Below are 17,157 nucleotides of genomic sequence, written 5' to 3' on the forward strand. Positions count from 1 at the left end.
TTTTCCCCTTCTCTGCCCCTCTCCTTTTCTGCTCTCAAGCCTCCCACCCCCACAGCATCCCGATGCTGTGCCTGGCAACTCTGTCCTTCTGCAATATAGCCCTGCACAGTCTGCCAGATAGTGCTCTCCCCCCCTCCTACCATTTCCTACTATTCCTTCTCCTTTCGCCCCACCCATGACTGTGCTTTTCTTCAATGCAACTGTTGCATTCCGACCATAGTGGTGGGAGATAGTGCTGATATATGTGTGTGTGAGGTGCATTTGCTTGGGTGGATGTATGTGTGAGGTGCACTTGCTTGGGTGGATGTGTGTGTGTTTTCTTTCCTGAAGAAACTTTGGCTGAAAGCCAAGTGTGTAACAGTCTTTCATTGCAGCTGTTTGCAACTCAATAGCTCATCTTTAACAGTGAGTTACAACCTATCCTTTTCAGAATGTTGTCAATCAAATAATAAAAATTTCAAAAGCACAGTAAATTTTTTGCTCAAATTTCAAACAGATTTCTAATTTCAACATTTTCTGTCATAATACATGTTCTCTCCAAAATATTTTCATTTTGTAAAAAACAGTCATTTTAAATTATTTACTGCAGATATTAGATAGGCAACATACGAGCCTAGTAACAACAGATGCCAAATTTTGACAATAAAACAATTTAGTTGCTGAAATACATGAGCACTGTGTTTCACATCTGAGGACTACTTCATTAGACAGTGCAAGAACACAACAGATATGCCAACAAATACTAGGGGGAAACAGAATAAGTAATTATCCATCACAAAGAACCTAACTCTCAGAATTTCAACAGTCCATGTTCCAAGAGGGATTACGTGCCATGCTACTTCCTCAAACATACATTTCATATAATGACCACAATGGTACAATTACTGAAATTCGTGCTTTATAGAGAGGTATCAAGATTCTTTTACCAGTGTCCCATGGGACTGAAAAAGGAAAATTGATTTTGGTGCACTATGTAGTGCATGCTACACATCATTATAGCCCGAAGCATATACACATAGGTATTTGTAAGTATAATCAAGTCTGTGCACTGAAGTACTCAGAACTCAGTTCTTCATCACTGAATTGCAGAAGTAATGTATATTTAAATCTTCAACACTATCATTCAGTATTCTGCAGAAGTACGATTTGGCTGGCTGGCAGTTCTATTGTGGAGAAAAACGTTCAAAAACAGCAGTGTACCATATGTCACTGTGAGCTTTGACACACGAAATATTTTCCAAGTTGTGAGGCTTACACATTACCGAGTCTCAGTTTACCTAAAATCTCTTAATCTTGTAATTTCATCCATTCACATATCCCTGCAATATACCTTCTGTATGCACAATTCTGTAGAAACAACAGTTTCTTTGTAAGTTTCTTTCAAATAGAGTAAATGAGATGCTTTGGGACATGAAACAGTGCACATATTCAAACATTCACTGCAAAATGATTAGTACCAAATACACACTTCTGGAAGTCACAAAAGAATTTTACAAATTTCTGCTATAAAGTAAATTTAAGAACACTTATTTAAAATACGTTAATAACATAAAGCATTGTATAATGAAATACATTAATCTATTGGGCCTTTGTGTCAAAGCACTTACTCATTCCTGAGAAGACAGAGAAGAAGAAAGTGCATAACTTTCATCAACAAAATAACTCTGCAGCCTTCTGTAAAGATGGAGGGAAAGAAGTTAAAACTGTACGGGTATGGCAGAAAAACATTTTAACCTATTTCTTATTGTTCCTAGACTTGTCTTGCAGATACAGTATACTAGGTCCTGACTTATGGCAAAATTATAAATAACAGTTCGATCCTTACAAGAAATATCTCACATACATAGAACAATCTGTGATGGCTATTGCATTTGCAAGGATTTAATATTCTGACACAAATACCTTTTCATTACTGTTGCAACTAAATTTCAAAATAAAAATATGATCAACATAAGTATATAATTTTATTTAAAGCAAAACATGGCCACAGCTCAGCTGTACAGTTTATAAATCTAAACACTGAATATTTTTATGGCAAGGAAAACACAATTATATGAATCTCTAGTCAATGAAATACCTTTCACGCCACATCGCTGCTGATAATGGAATTGGTCCAAGGCAAGCCAAAGAATCATCAAGTCTGTTTAAAATGATGCTGCACAAGATGAAGGGAAAAAAAATCATGTGGTATTAAAACTGCCTGATATCTGGGTAAGTCTGTGAGTGGCATGCTTCCAGGCAACAGGCAGGTGCAGAACAAAAATTATACGATTTGCAAACATGATGCAGTTGCTTAAAATCTTTCCAAGTAACACTATTGGTTGAGCATGCTTGACACTTACATATTGTAAATACAGTAATTCCAAAATCATAGTTTGTGTATTAATTTAAAGGATAAATTTATAACAGAACCGCACAAAAATAACTTGGTGTGATAAGAAAATTACAATACACGTCATGCTTTTGTTAAAGAGGTCTTTGTTTGCATTTCAGGCTCACGCTGCAACATACAGTGTCCAATAACAGTTACTTAGCTATGTTTAGAAATATGTACAACTGAGTCGTGGCATTCAGTAAACAGTAACACTTATTATCCTTGCAATTACAGTACACAAGAAGTAGTTTTACAGCAAGACATGTTTACTTGACATGCATGACAGGGTGTGAGTCACACACACCAATGTTAGTTGGTATAAACAGAAAATTAAATAGAGCACAATAAATATTTGACAATTATAATTTACATATTATTGTAGATTTATATTAATACAATGATCTTATTTTCTTTAAGGATATCATATGATGGAACAATGATTTCCTGTAAGTTTAAGCTGATAAACAGTGGATTTCAGTATTAAAGAGTTTGAGGAAGTGTGCTCATAAAAAATTGATTATTTTTCCAGATGACTTCCAAGTTAAGAATATACTAAAATAAGTTACAAAAGTTCATAATACTAACTTCTCTGTGTAGTCACACAGAAAAAAAATCATCAAATATACCTCATACAAAATAAGGTCTATCACACACACACACACACACACACACACACACACACACACACACACATATACAGACACAAGTGGTGGCCTGGTTTGAGCACTGTAATCCTTATGAGTATACTGCCAAAATTTTCTCGGGCTTCCAGCCATGTCCAGTGGTTGATATCTTATGACTATAGATTGATCAAATTCAATAAACATTTATGTTCAGCAATTAATAATCTCTCTTCTAAGAGTATAATGATGGGATTCCCACAAGACTTGATTTGTGGACCAGACTATAACAATTACACATAATGAGAGAAGCAACAGATATGATAACAGCAGCAGATAATATTTCAATTGTGATGTCTGGAGAACCTCTTCATGCTACATCCATAAGTGATAATGCTTCAATTACTGCTTTTGATGAACAGTGAAAGAACTTTAAACTGAATGAGAAACACAAACATCCCTTTAAAAGGAGGGGGAAAATAGATGGCACGTTGATATGAAATAAAGTAGCCAAAGTAAGAATTAAAATTAAAAGAATAAAATGTATTATATGGAACCACCATACAGACTACTTAGCACCTCACTGCATTTACAAGCAATATAACAAATTCTGTTCTGTCACAAACAGCAAAGGAATGGTAATGGACAGCATCTTGAAGAAGAGGTTATAAGATGTACATCAACAAAAATAAAACAAGATTAATGGAATGTAGTCTGGTTAAATCAGGGGATGCTGAGGGAATTAGTTTTTGAATTGAGAGTATTGAAAGTAATAGTTGTGTTTTGGTATTTGGGTAGCAAAATAATGAATGACAGCTGAAGAAGAGACAATAAAAAATATAGACTGGCATAATAAAACAAGCATTTCTGAAGAAGAAGAGTATGTTAACATTAAACATAAATTTAAGTGTGAAAAGTCTTTTTCTGGAGGTATTTATCTGAAGTGTTGTCTGAATGTGGTGTCATAGAAGAATGCTGAAGGTTCAATGGGTAAACTGAGTAAGAGTAAATAATGACGGTGTACTGAATAGCACTGGAGAGAAAAGAAATGCATGATGCAACCGGCCTAAAAGAAGAGATTGGTTAATAGAACGCATCCTGTTGAATCAAGGAAATGTCAGTTTTGAAATGTACATAACTATGGCAGGTTAAGTAGTAGGGGGAAACCAAGGTTTGAATATAGTAAGCAGGTTGAAATGAATGTAGGCTGCAGCAGTTACGTTGAGATGAAGAGATTTGCACTAGATGGACTGGCAGAAAAAGCTGCATCAAACCATTCTATGGACTGAAGACTACAAAACCACAAGAAATTCTCATACATGATAGTAAGCATCTTAAGAAAACCTCTCAAAAATTTCATACATGATAGTAAGAACCCCTTAAAAAATTTTAAGTTATTCAATCAGTTGTGGGGTATAAAAATTGAGCAGTGAAACAACCTTCAATGACTGACACATATCTTGGGAATATTTTCTAGAATATGCTGTGGTCATTCTGATCATGTTCACTATATCTGGAAACAAAAAGTCAGGAAACAGTAAAGGATACGAAAAAAGATAAACATAATTAATTCACTCATTCACTCAATATGTTCCACAGGTACAACTAAGAAGGATAATCTTTATGGGTGAGGAGTGAGTCAAGATATAATTCAACAAAATACACTGTACTAACAACTAACTATCCTTGTACTTCCTTAGGACTATCTGTCATTATATTAGCTAAATTAAAAAGAAAATTAAAAAGAAAACTGTCATTTTAAAAAAGCTGCCGCTTCCTCAGCAATGTTCAATATCTACTGTTTACCTCCTTTTGGTATCTTAATATTTACTTGATTACATTGGTATTTTCTAGACTGACCAGCATGAAAAGCACAACACTTCAATTTCTGCATTTTTTTATTTTAAATTTTAGCTGCTATTATAGTGAATAATGTTTTATTCATCTCATAAAATACAATTTCTAATCATATGATTAGTGTACAGGAGACACATAAAAAAATGGATGACATAACTTAGGACTAATTGGTACAAAGAATTTTAATATTAATATAAACTTTTATTTTTCTTTCCTCCCTTTTGTGAAGGACAGCTACATTTACAAACAAGACTATATGTAAATTTATCCTGCTGAAATGTTCAGTTCATCCTTCATGAACTCCTCAATAGTGTAGTAGCAGCATTTGACAAGTATATCATATAGCTTTGTTTTCAGTATCTCTAGGTTCATACTCAGAACATTCTTTCCTTTTAGCTTGTTATGAATTTTCATTGCCATATACTGAGGAGACTGCGCATATACCAGGTGATCAAAAAGTCAGTGTAAATTTGAAAACTTAATAAACCACAGAATAATGTAGATAGAGAGGTAAAAATTGACACACATGCTTGGAATGACATGGGGTTTTATTAGAACCAAAAAATAAACAAAGTTCACAAAATGTCCGACAGATGGCGCTGGACAGCAAAACGTCAGTGACTGCTACTGTGACGGGTGAGAGGTACACCGATATGTTACAGAATCACATCATCCCCAGCGTGGCTGATAAACACCTGCTGGAATGTATGATGTTTATGCAGGATGGCGCTCCACCCCATATTGCTAGACTTGTGAAAGATCTCTTGCGCGCGCTGTTTGGTGATGATCGTGTGCTCAGCCGTCACTTTCGTCATGCTTGGCCTCCCAGGTCCCCAGACCTCAGCCTGTGCGATTACTGGCTTTGGGGTTACCTGAAGTCGCAAGTGTATCGTGATCGACCGACATCTCTAGGGATGCTGAAAGACAACATCCGACGCCAATGCCTCACCATAACTCCGGACATGCTTTACAGTGCTGTTCACAACATTATTCCTTGACTACAGTTATTGTTGAGGAATGATGGTGACATATTGAGCTTTTCCTGTAAAGAACATCATCTTTGCTTTGTCTTACTTTGTTATGCTAATCATTGCTATTCTGATCAGATGAAGTGCCATCTGTCGGACATTTTTTGAACCTTTGTATTTTTTTGGTTCTAATAAAACCCCATGTCATTCCAAGCATGTGTGTCAATTTGTACCTCTCTATCTACATTATTCCATGATTTATTCAGTTTTAAAATTTATACTGACTTTTCGATCACCCGGTACGTTTCAGCGATGAGTGGGAAGCATAAAATTGTCTTTGTTTCTCGTGTTATACGTGTGATTGAAACAATTTTTCTCAAATAACTATAAATTGCTGTGTAGAAAGATGATAATATCATAGATGTATAAGGAGGGAACTGTTAATAACTGTTGTTTTTCAAATAGTGGGCGACATGATGTCCTTGGATGGGCAGTACACATTTCCCTTATTATTCTTTTCTGTAACTTTAGTATGCGCAATATATTGCTTGAATGATGATACTAATCTATTATTTTATAATAAAATGTTGTTGTATGGTCCCATATAACTTTCTAACAGTGAAAAATAGACAATCATAAACAAATTAAGTCAGAGATGCAGAAGTAATACAAGTGGACTCACACTTCACATAAATTTTGTGGAAACTCATGAAGGTAATGCCCCTCTTTTGGTTTTCTACACTTCACTTCACATACCTCTCTTTGCAGCTTCAAAAGTATGCATTACTTCCTCTTGCACCAACAAAGGCATCCAATATTACAGGCAAGCTCCAGGTTCAGGCTGTAATGTCCTTTTTCAGGAGTGCCTCCCACAAGTCTTGCGGCATTCTGAATAGTGCTGACATGCACTTCTCCCCAGATGGTACTGTATATGCTCAACAGGATTAAAATCAGGGCTCAGAGTTGGCCAGGCCATAGCATGAACCTCCATTTCACCCAAGCACTCTTGCACAATTCTTGCAATATATGGACAGGCACTGTCGTGCATTAGTGTAACAACAAGACTGAACAATAAAGTGTAAAGCACAACATGCTCCAAAAGTTTTTTCTCCACATACAGATATGCTGTAAGGCTCCCTTCCTCCCTGGATGAGAGCGTGCAGTGAGAACACATACCCCCAGGCCTTCTACAAGAGTCTCTTTACTGTCAGGTGATTGCAGGCCAATTTGTGACTCATCGGTGAACAATACTTTCTCCCATTTTTATATTCTCCAGCAACAATATTCCCTTGCAAAATGTAGTTGAGCTGTGTGATACTCTCTTCTGAGTTCTGGGCTGGTAACAGATCTTCTAGACTGAAGATTGGCATTTTCCAGCCTTCTTTGGATTGTTCCCTCACTAACATTGACCTCCTGAACTTGGTGGTGTTGATTTTGCTCTTCAGTAGTGATGGTGTGAAGAAGCTGTAAGTTGTTAAGTGGTCACCTCTTGCCGATGTAGTTCTTCTGGAGGCATATTCTGGTTTCCTTGCATAGTCCCCAATTTCCCTGTACTTTCTTATGGTTCTGGAAATTGTGGAAGGTGTAGTTCACTACATTTTTGCAATGTAATGCATGCTGCAACCAAATTCCACCAAAGCAACAGCTTTTGCAACATCTTCAGGGGTAATGGATGTTTACTCCAGAAAGCTGATTACAATAATCACAGAAAAATCACACAAACATATGTGATTGATATGCGAACAACAGAACACACAACAATAAGTGCTAAAAGTGCGAGAAAACATTACTGCCTCACATCCAGTGATGTGTTTTACAGGTTGTGGGGCTCCCCCCTCCATCAAGACAAATATTTTAGAATTTCATCACCAGAATAAAGATTGTAGTCCCAGACTGCTGTTGGGAGCAGTACAACAGAGGATGTGGACTGATAGAACTTAGAAAATTTAGTTTTCATATGGCTATTCAGTAGTCAATCTATGCTGTATGATTGATATGAATAAACACAAGACTTCTTTTCTGAATGACTACAGGTTTCCTACATATAATCAATAAGAACGGATATTATAAATTAGTAATAAAATAGATGCATCTTCCCTGTTAGATGACACAATGAATAATGATACAATGAATGATGAAATTAAACATGTGGACTGGATGAATGATCCTAAAAAAGCACTTAAATAACTCAAAATGAAATTTTTAACATTACAGTCTGCATTCTGTGAACACAATCTTTATACAATTGTTTTACATAAAACATAGTTTTTTAGGAACGGGCATTACGCAAGGGGGAAAAAATTAAGGCTAATGCAGTAAAGAATCAGCACTTCATTGTTTGCTTGAAATGAAATGCCAGTAACATAACAATAACATACCTCATCCAACCCATAGGATAAAGAGCTACACTCTAATCAAACAGATAATTACACATCACTTATTATGTGTTGCATCTTTCCTGCCAGTCAGTGTATAAATACAGAAAGCAGTTTACAATACACAACTGTTTGTCATACAGCTCTACAATGAAAACTTCAGCTTCCCATATACCTAACACAAATGTTCAGTCCTTGAATATAAATAATCAGATAAAGAGCAGGAGTGGCTAAAGGAAGTGTGTTTTTTTTCTGAATTGGTAGAGCTTTCTGTTTTGTTAAATGGGAGCATGTTGGATACATTTGCACCAGAGTACATAACTCCACTCTGAACTGTAGACAAAGAGGCACTTTACATGAAAATGAGGTCTTTCTTGCTTGTCTAAAACTACTTACTAAGAGTCTAGGTGAGATTCTGTCTTCCACAATGATGCCTGTTCAGCTATCATTTGAGCTGTATCTTTTAAGGCTGAGTTTGGACTCTTGATTATTACATTTATATCACCAACAAAAAGTTTTTGAACTACCCTTTAAAATCAATGGGAGACATTAAGAACAAGAGTGGATAAGAACCAATGTCATGTTGCTCCATTCTGATGTCAGCTTCATTTCTGTGACACAGTGTGTAACACTCTACTTTGTGTCCAAAGGAAAGTTTATCTCACCTCATTCACATATGAAGATACCTCTCATTTTCAGGAGTGGGCATCCTTTAAAACCTGCCCAACCTATTCCTATTTCTTCCTTGAGGAAAGAACTAAAAGTTCTGAAAGTTAGGACGGTGTTATGTACTTTTATGTAGGTCTAACTGCAGTACTAAATATTTAACTCCTGCAGACAAGAAGTGGTCAGTATTTTATAGCTCTCTGCTTTCTGTTACGAAGGAAAGACTCCATCCAAGCATTAAGACTGTCATAATACATGAGTTTGCCAAGTAGAATTTTATGATTACATGAAGAGGATGGTGCATGTTTTGTTTAAAAACTTTTTTTTGGTAAGATCACAATATCTTTGTCATTACAATGTTAACATCCTTAAGGAAATGTTACTCACTGTCATATTTACAGTACATGTATGTGAAACATAGCACAAACAGCATTGTTGTGTATGACAGGGGTACAGTCATCATGCTCAATCACACTAACAAAGTGAAATAGCAGCCAGACTAACTGGTACTGCCTGTGTGGCATTTCCTTGCGGATTTCAAAACTGTGATGACAAAGAGTCTTAGTTATTCCCCTGATTTAGACACTGCATGCATTTATTCTGATTTGAAGATGACTATTTAAGTGGTTCTCTAGATTATAATCTTGGTGAAATACAGGTTTCTAATACAATCTTCAACAATCAAGTAGAATTTTCTTGTCCACTCATTCAGACTCTGTCACATCCATATAATATACCACTAATAGTGTAATTTTTCTAGTTTAGGTCTGCCAAGACTTAATTTGTTGGGTGTTGTATCGCTTTCTCTGTACAAGAAGATTTATGAAAGCCACATTAAGACACATGTAACAATATCTGCTCAGATAAATGAGACAAATAGTGTCAGAGGTCACTTCCTCGAAAAATTTTTGAGAAACTGGACAGAATGAAATGGTTATGTAATTGTAGCTGCTTTGCTTATCTCAAATTTTACAGGTGGTGTTACTACATTGTATTTAAATCTTCCACAAAATATGCCCTGAGTCATAGACTAATATAAAGGTAATTTAGGGGTAGTCCCATCAAGTCAGCAAAAGATCTTAATATAATCTTGGTCTTTAAATATGTCTGCTTGTGTCTGTATGTGTGGATGGATATGTGCGTGTGTGCGAGTGTATACCTGTCCTTTTTTCCCCCTAAGGTAAGTCTTTCCGCTCCCGGGATTGGAATGACTCCTTACCCTCTCCCTTAAAACCCACTTCCTTTCGTCTTCCCCTCTCCTTCCCTCTTTCCTGATGAGGCAACAGTTTGTTGCGAAAGCTTGAATTTTGTGTGTATGTTTGTGTTTGTTTGTGTGTCTATCGACCTGCCAGCGCTTTTGTTCGGTAAGTCACCTCATCTTTGTTTTTATACATGATCTTAATATACTGTTAGAAATACCACCAAAGCAAGCAGTATTAATATTTTCTAGTGATCTGATGAACCAGTGTCTGAAAAAGCAGTCTGTTTGAATTTAGTCGCTTATTAGTGGTGCAATGTTTGTTGTCACTGTAAGTAATGATTAAATCTAATGCCATTTGTTTTCAGTACATTGTCACTTCTTCCACAGCTATTTTCTGGGGACTATACTACATTTGCATTGTTATTTTTGTTTGTTTCTTGCTTAATAATAGAGGGAAGACTTTAAAAGATTACAACACAACAAAAAAGGTAAAGACTGCATACAGTGCCTTTGAAACAATATGAAAATGGCTGGAAGATGTATAAAAAGAATGTCAAACAAAGCTCTCAGCCAAACAGGCCTTCATCAGAATTGCACAACACACACACACACACACACACACACACACACACACACACACACACAAATGCTAATGCAACTAACACAAACATGAGCACAGTCTCTGGTCGTGTGGTGTGTGTGTGTGTGTGTCTGTGTGTGTGTGTGTGTGTGTGTGTGTGTGTGTGTGTGTGTTTGCTAATTCTGATGATGGCCTGTTTGCCACAAGCTTTGTCTTTTGTTGTGCATGTCTGTGTCTTTGTGGTACCTATGTGAGTAATAAGTGGGACTGTAGCATACTCCTTGATTCTTCAGGTAATACTGCCTCCTGAAATGGTGTAAGTAGGCTTCCACAGGAGAATAGGTGTCTATAGTCTCTGTCTCCTTTCTTCAAGGAATGCTTTTAAGCCAGTCAAGTGATCTCTCCAGCTGATGACAGCATAGGACACGTGATGTAGTCAGCCAAAAGCAAGTACACTCTTAAGTAGCACGAACACACAAATAAGAAAGGTTGATGGTTTAAATTACTATACATAGTGCTGGTACAAGAAAAACACGAGGTTTCACATATAATCATAGTCTCGAAGATTAATAAGCTGCAAGAGAAGCTAAGCTTCCACATATAATGTTGATCTTTTTAGCATGTGTTACACTTTACGATATATCACACAAATGTGCCAGTAAAATTTTTAATAATGACGTAAGTGTCTGATCTTCTGGGCTCAAAATTCTTCTAGATGGTCGTCCTCAAAGAGTTGATTTTTAATTGAGAGTCAAACGCTCTGTGATTTAAGAAATTCATTGTACATTCTTGCATATCGTTCATCTTGTGTAAAAGGAAATTTACTTTGAAAGTAATGCTTTTCAAACCACCATCCGCAATGTTTTCCCGTGACCTGTTAGAAACTTTTCTGTTTCAGCAGTTGCCCGAGAGCGCCAGATAATAGGCGCCACTGCTCTTGCGCAGCTACGATGACACAGGAAGCCCAGATGTTCGTACGTGTAAAACATTAAAAGATCTTGCACTATGTCACAAAAGAAACAAGACATCAGAGGGCACTTCTAAGTTCATCGGAATTTCGTGAACCATACTAAAATGAATAATTTGGTTTAAAGTGCACATTCATATGTCCAGATTCGGACGTAAATTTTTTTGAGTACCAGTATTGTATTATCTCATGTTTGGTTCTTTATTATGGCATAATGCCATGCGAGCTAAAAGATGGAAAACATGCACTTGAAATGCAGCGAACAGTTGAAACTAGGCAACAGTGTGAAATTAAACACTTCGTTTCAAATATATGGACTGCCTCAGCACAAAAGATTAATAAAAGCCAAATCTCTTTAGCAAAGCGACAAAAATAGCTTCATTGTTCTGCAAGGTGATTAATGGTTGATTGTCAGAAAGGTGGAAATAAAACCTGAAAATAATAAAATATTTAGCCTTCCGTAATTATGCGAACGAACATATTTTAATTCATTTGATAGCTCCTGGCCCGCAACTGCTAAAATGAATCTAATGTCAACAGCTGTCACATCACGCTCATCGGAGGCAATTTGTCATTATGAATCATTGCACAGTCTTTCTAAAGCCTTTGACACACTTTGCTGTTGGCAGACGCTTGTATGAGCACTCTATTTTGTTGTTGTATATGGCGGATTTCCTTGGCGACTTAAGTTTTATTTTCGTGTTTTCTTCCTCTTGTTAATGTTTTGTTGCTGCAATATTATCCTGCAGATGCGGGATACGGTAATATCCTTTTTTGGAGTATTGGTTCTTACCAGTCAGAATCACAAAAATTTAACTGAAAGCTAAAACAATGAAACATTCCCGGAATTCTAAAAAGTTCCCGGGTTTTTCCCAGTTTTCTCCCGGATGAAAAATTCCCTGGTTTTTCCTGGATCTCCCAGTTGTCCCGGGTCGTATACACCCTGTTTATGTACCTCCTCAAAGCTTGCACAAAATCAATTTTAGTACCTAAGGGTGTGTGTCAGCTTCTGTGAGATCCATCTACATATACACACACCATACAGATACTTATCTTTGGACCAACAAGAATAATGGTCAAAGCAATCAAAATATAAGTTTATAAGTTGGTGGACTTCCCCAATGGGAATCAGTTACAATAAAGGCTTTTTGGGTGTAGAGCTGTGTCGTGTTGTAAAAAAGCTATCGCTGAATACATAAAACGTGTTTTGGCTATGGTTACTCCATTCATTGCCTGGAGATACTTCACTACAACTGTGGCTGAAATATTGGTTTAATCCAATCAGTGACAATTATTTTACAATATGATGTGGTTCTAAAGCCAGAAAAATTTTCTGTTAAAAGAAACATAAAGTATGTCCATAGAGATGGAAAGCTATTCAGTATGTGATGTTATCTGTTTAGCTGCTGTACTAATTAGTGCTACTTCAAAAACCAGCTTATGCTAACAAAAGGTAGTTAATTCTTGGTTTACTGGGTATGAAGAGGCTGGGAGTGGGATGGAGGGAGGCAGTGACTTTTTTCTATGCTAACCTAATGCCTAATAACAATCGTCCACACATGTAAACAATAATTTGTCTGAAAAATGAGAAAGCAAAAAATAAATGTTTACTGACTTTGAGACTCTGATTAATTATATTTAACTTCTACGATGCTATCAGGCAGATCATTGTTTCATATATACACAGCTACGTTGACTGGCTTTCTGTTTTTAACAATAAAATGAAGTGGGATGACGGAGAAAAATGTAGAACAGAGACAAAATTGATACATATTTCTAAAAAATGACAATTTGCTCTTCATTTTGCACTCACAATTCAGGTTTTAAAATAAAATTCATGTAATCCAAACTATATAGAAATAAAAGGTGGCGCAAAAAGAAAGCATGAATTTGACTTGTGTAGTATCATTGGTGAGAGTGGAATGGTGGGATAGGGGAGCTAATGTTTTGTAGGTTAGAGCACCCAGTTTCAGTAGCAATGGCACAGTGGATCGAGCATCCTTGTGTTTTTGCTGTTGAACATTACTTCAAAAGTAATGACTCTGTATCATAGTTCAGAGGCTTTTCTGTACACACTTCAATGTTCCACAAAATGGTTCGATATATGATCGCAACACAATATTGTGTTGGGTTGCCTCTTTTCGCACAACTGATTAAGTCATGAAGCAGATGTCGGCTGGTTGTCCTCGCACAGTGTGAACACAGGACGGTGTCGATACAAAAAGGGCATATGTTCTTCTAAGTCCTCAGCACTCCACATAGCAGCGTGATCCAACTCTGAGCTTGTCTCGTCACTCGCTGCAGTGCATCCTGAAGGATGAGCTGCATTTTCATACTTACAAAATTATAATAGTGCCGAAGATTCATGATTGTAATTATGATGAACAGAGACAGTTTTGTGAGAGAATGACTGATGTTCTTGCTGCTGATGATGATGTGTTGATGATGAACAATGAAGAACACTTTCACTTAGACAGTTATGTAAATAAACAAAACAGTTGCTACTGATCAGCAGACAATCCACAAAAAGAGCATCAAAAACCACTGCAGACTGCAAAAGGGACAGTGTGGTGAAACCAGGAATCATTGAGCCTTATTTTTTTTTTTTTTTTAAGAAGGCACTGTTAGCGTAACAGTGAATGCTACACATTATATTTCAATGCTATGCAGTCTCATGTGGCTGCATCTGGAGACTACAGGGATGAATGTGGCAGATGTGATTCCAACAAGATGGAGCCACAGCTCACATGGCTAATGATTCCATGGTAGTTGTTCAAGAAGTGTTTCCCCAGTACATGATTTCAAGTTTTGGCGATTCTCACTGGCCAGCATGCTTGCCAGATTTGTTGGTTTGTGACTTCTTGTTATGGAGTTACCTAAAAAGTAAAGTGTACTGCAACCAACTTCATACACTCAGTGACCTGAAAGTTTCAATATGTCGAGAAATTGCTGCTGTTTCACATGACATGTTATCAAAAGTGATGGCGAATTTTGAAGGAAGACTTTTAATGTGTATTCACGAAGAAGGCTGCTTTCTGCCTGACGTTCTCTTTAATATGTGAAATAGTGACAATTTATAAATTGGATACATTACCAATTGTAGTGATGTGAGTAAATTATGTATGTGATAAAAACAGACCCAATTATACTAGTTTGAAATCCACACATTCTTCTTGCACCGCCCTTTACAAGTAAATATTTTGGAAGGATGTGAGAGTTCTAAGATCCAAATGTCAACTATATCTCTGTAAATGCTACAAGAATGTATTGACTATGGAGTCCAAAAACAAAATAGGTGTTCTTTCTTTACTATTTACACTTAAGACCACTCAATATTAGTATTAAAAAGAATTGTGTCTTATCATCCAAAACCAAATAACAAATTACCTGACAAATTATTTATGCAGTGATACAAGTAGTGAACATCCATCATGTCACAATCAGTAAGAATTGACAAATGTAAAGTACACAGAGCTACTCTATTCTTTATCTAGAAAGAAAAATTTAACTCAAAAATAAAAAAGGACAATTCAAAATAGTTACTTATTATTGAATAAATCACAGGGGCTTCATGTTAAGAATACACAACAATAAACAGTACCACGACTAACATATTTTGTTCTCTGACTGAGTAAACAAGTTGCTTCTACAATTACAATAATTTCTTATTTTATTTAACATGGTTTAAAACAATGTTACAAAAGCCAAGAAATATAGAGAAATGAATACATAAGAACACAAATTAAGGAAAAATTCTACAGGAAAATCTGTGTGAACGTTCTTCAGAATATGCATAAGTTACAGACTAAAAATTGTGTGTTAAATTTTGAGATGGAAAGATCTTTTAGGAAGATTTCAATTCTGCCATATTCCACTTGCCCAGTATACATCACATCACATTGTTCTCTTATTATATGCTCACCTGTGATGTTCTCTGTTTCTCATTTTCTCCCACTTCTTATCTTTCCCCATCTGATTATTGTCAAAACTCTTCCTCCTCACTGGCACTTCTTTACTAACACTCACACAAGTTATCTGGGCTAGATGACCTTCCACAAGTTAGTTCAGTATCTTATCTGCTCTGCCAAAAAGTGTTTACATTTCAAAATCCCGCTTGTTGTTCACCTCTTCTAAGTGTGAGCTATGTATTGCTTTCATTATACTAGTTAAGTGACATATGACTGCAGAGAAATAAGGCAGTTGTCTCCTTTTGAACTGATGAAACTGCTAATGAGTCATACCTTCAATATATTGATACACTTAAGAAAACTAAAACTAGACAATAACTAATTATGCAATAAAGAGAATGAGCTGCTGCTTCAGCATATAAAGATTGCTGTAAGTTTGGCTTCTAAGTTTTTAATGAAAGAAAAATATCACATAAGAGCACTGCATGGAATGAAAGGTTTCCACACTGGTTATAACTAGTTCGGTTCATTTATGTCTATAAGAAATGTCTGACTGTGCACAATCATTGATGTACTGAATTCAAATTTTGGAGCTGCAATGCTCATACTATTTTGAGAAATGTCTTAGATGTAAGTAATTTTTGCTACTTATATGCCCAGTATCTGGCACTACTTCCATCTTAATGTAAAGTTACTAAAAAGTGCAAAGCAATAAAAATCAATGTCAGCCAATAAGAGCTGTCAATTCACTTTTAGTCAAAATGAACTAGTATAGACAATTCACATCAAACACAATGGTTTTTTTCACTTCACATTATACAAAAGCTTTCACAATATTTGATAACTACAGTGATTGAGGAAAAAAAAGTGAAGCATCAAGAAGGGTAGAAGAAAACAAAACTTCACATGTTGAGAGGGTAGGTATTGTTAGTTCAGTGATTATGCTACTGAATCAAATTTACAAAGAACTTGGCAGTATTAGCCTAGTTATCAGTATTGCATTGCACTCACTCTGGCCTGGGTGCATCCACTGTTTCAGTTGCGAAGTGTATTATAAATCCATTGTATTCTCTCCAGGGCCAAGCTGGCCCACAACTGTTGTACCTGATCCTTAACTTCCGGGATGGAGTTGAAGTCAGAGTGGGTCCCACCCATACTGTATTGAGGGCAGATCTAGGAATCTTGCTGGCCACATGAGTACCTCAACATCACACAGATAGTTCATAAAGACTAGTACCATGAGTGGATGATCATTGTACTGTTACAAATGGCATCACAGTGCTGTCATGTGAGGGGTAACATGTGTGGGTTCAGGATGTCTGTGACCTACTGATGTGTCAGCAGAGTTCACTTACTCACTGCCAGCTGTCACCTGAAGTCATACCCAATACCTTCCCACACCATGATGTCAGGGGCAACACTACTGTGTCTCTCCTAAACATAGGAAGACTGAGATATCTCTCCATTTTGCTGTCATACTTGCCCACAATGGTCATCCGAGTAGCACAGAACCACAATTCGTTGCAGGACACACTGCAACACCATTCATCAGCAGTCCATGATTCCGAGCCATAACATTATTTCAAATGTAGCCATTTGTGTTGTGTTGTTAATAGCAACCTATGCTTCGGACAGTAATGA

At 36.5% G+C, this 17,157-nt stretch overlaps 1 protein-coding gene across 1 annotated transcript in view; it reads right to left on the reverse strand.

Annotated features, from left to right (window-relative positions):
- The window catches only part of LOC124600409 (ankyrin-3-like), a 267,644-nt gene that overhangs the window by 61,989 nt on the left and 188,498 nt on the right, over window positions 1-17,157 (reverse strand). The gene's annotated exons all lie outside the window — the stretch shown is intronic.

Source organism: Schistocerca americana, chromosome 1, assembly GCF_021461395.2.
Source record: "Schistocerca americana isolate TAMUIC-IGC-003095 chromosome 1, iqSchAmer2.1, whole genome shotgun sequence".
Taxonomy (NCBI): Eukaryota; Metazoa; Arthropoda; class Insecta; order Orthoptera; family Acrididae; genus Schistocerca; species Schistocerca americana.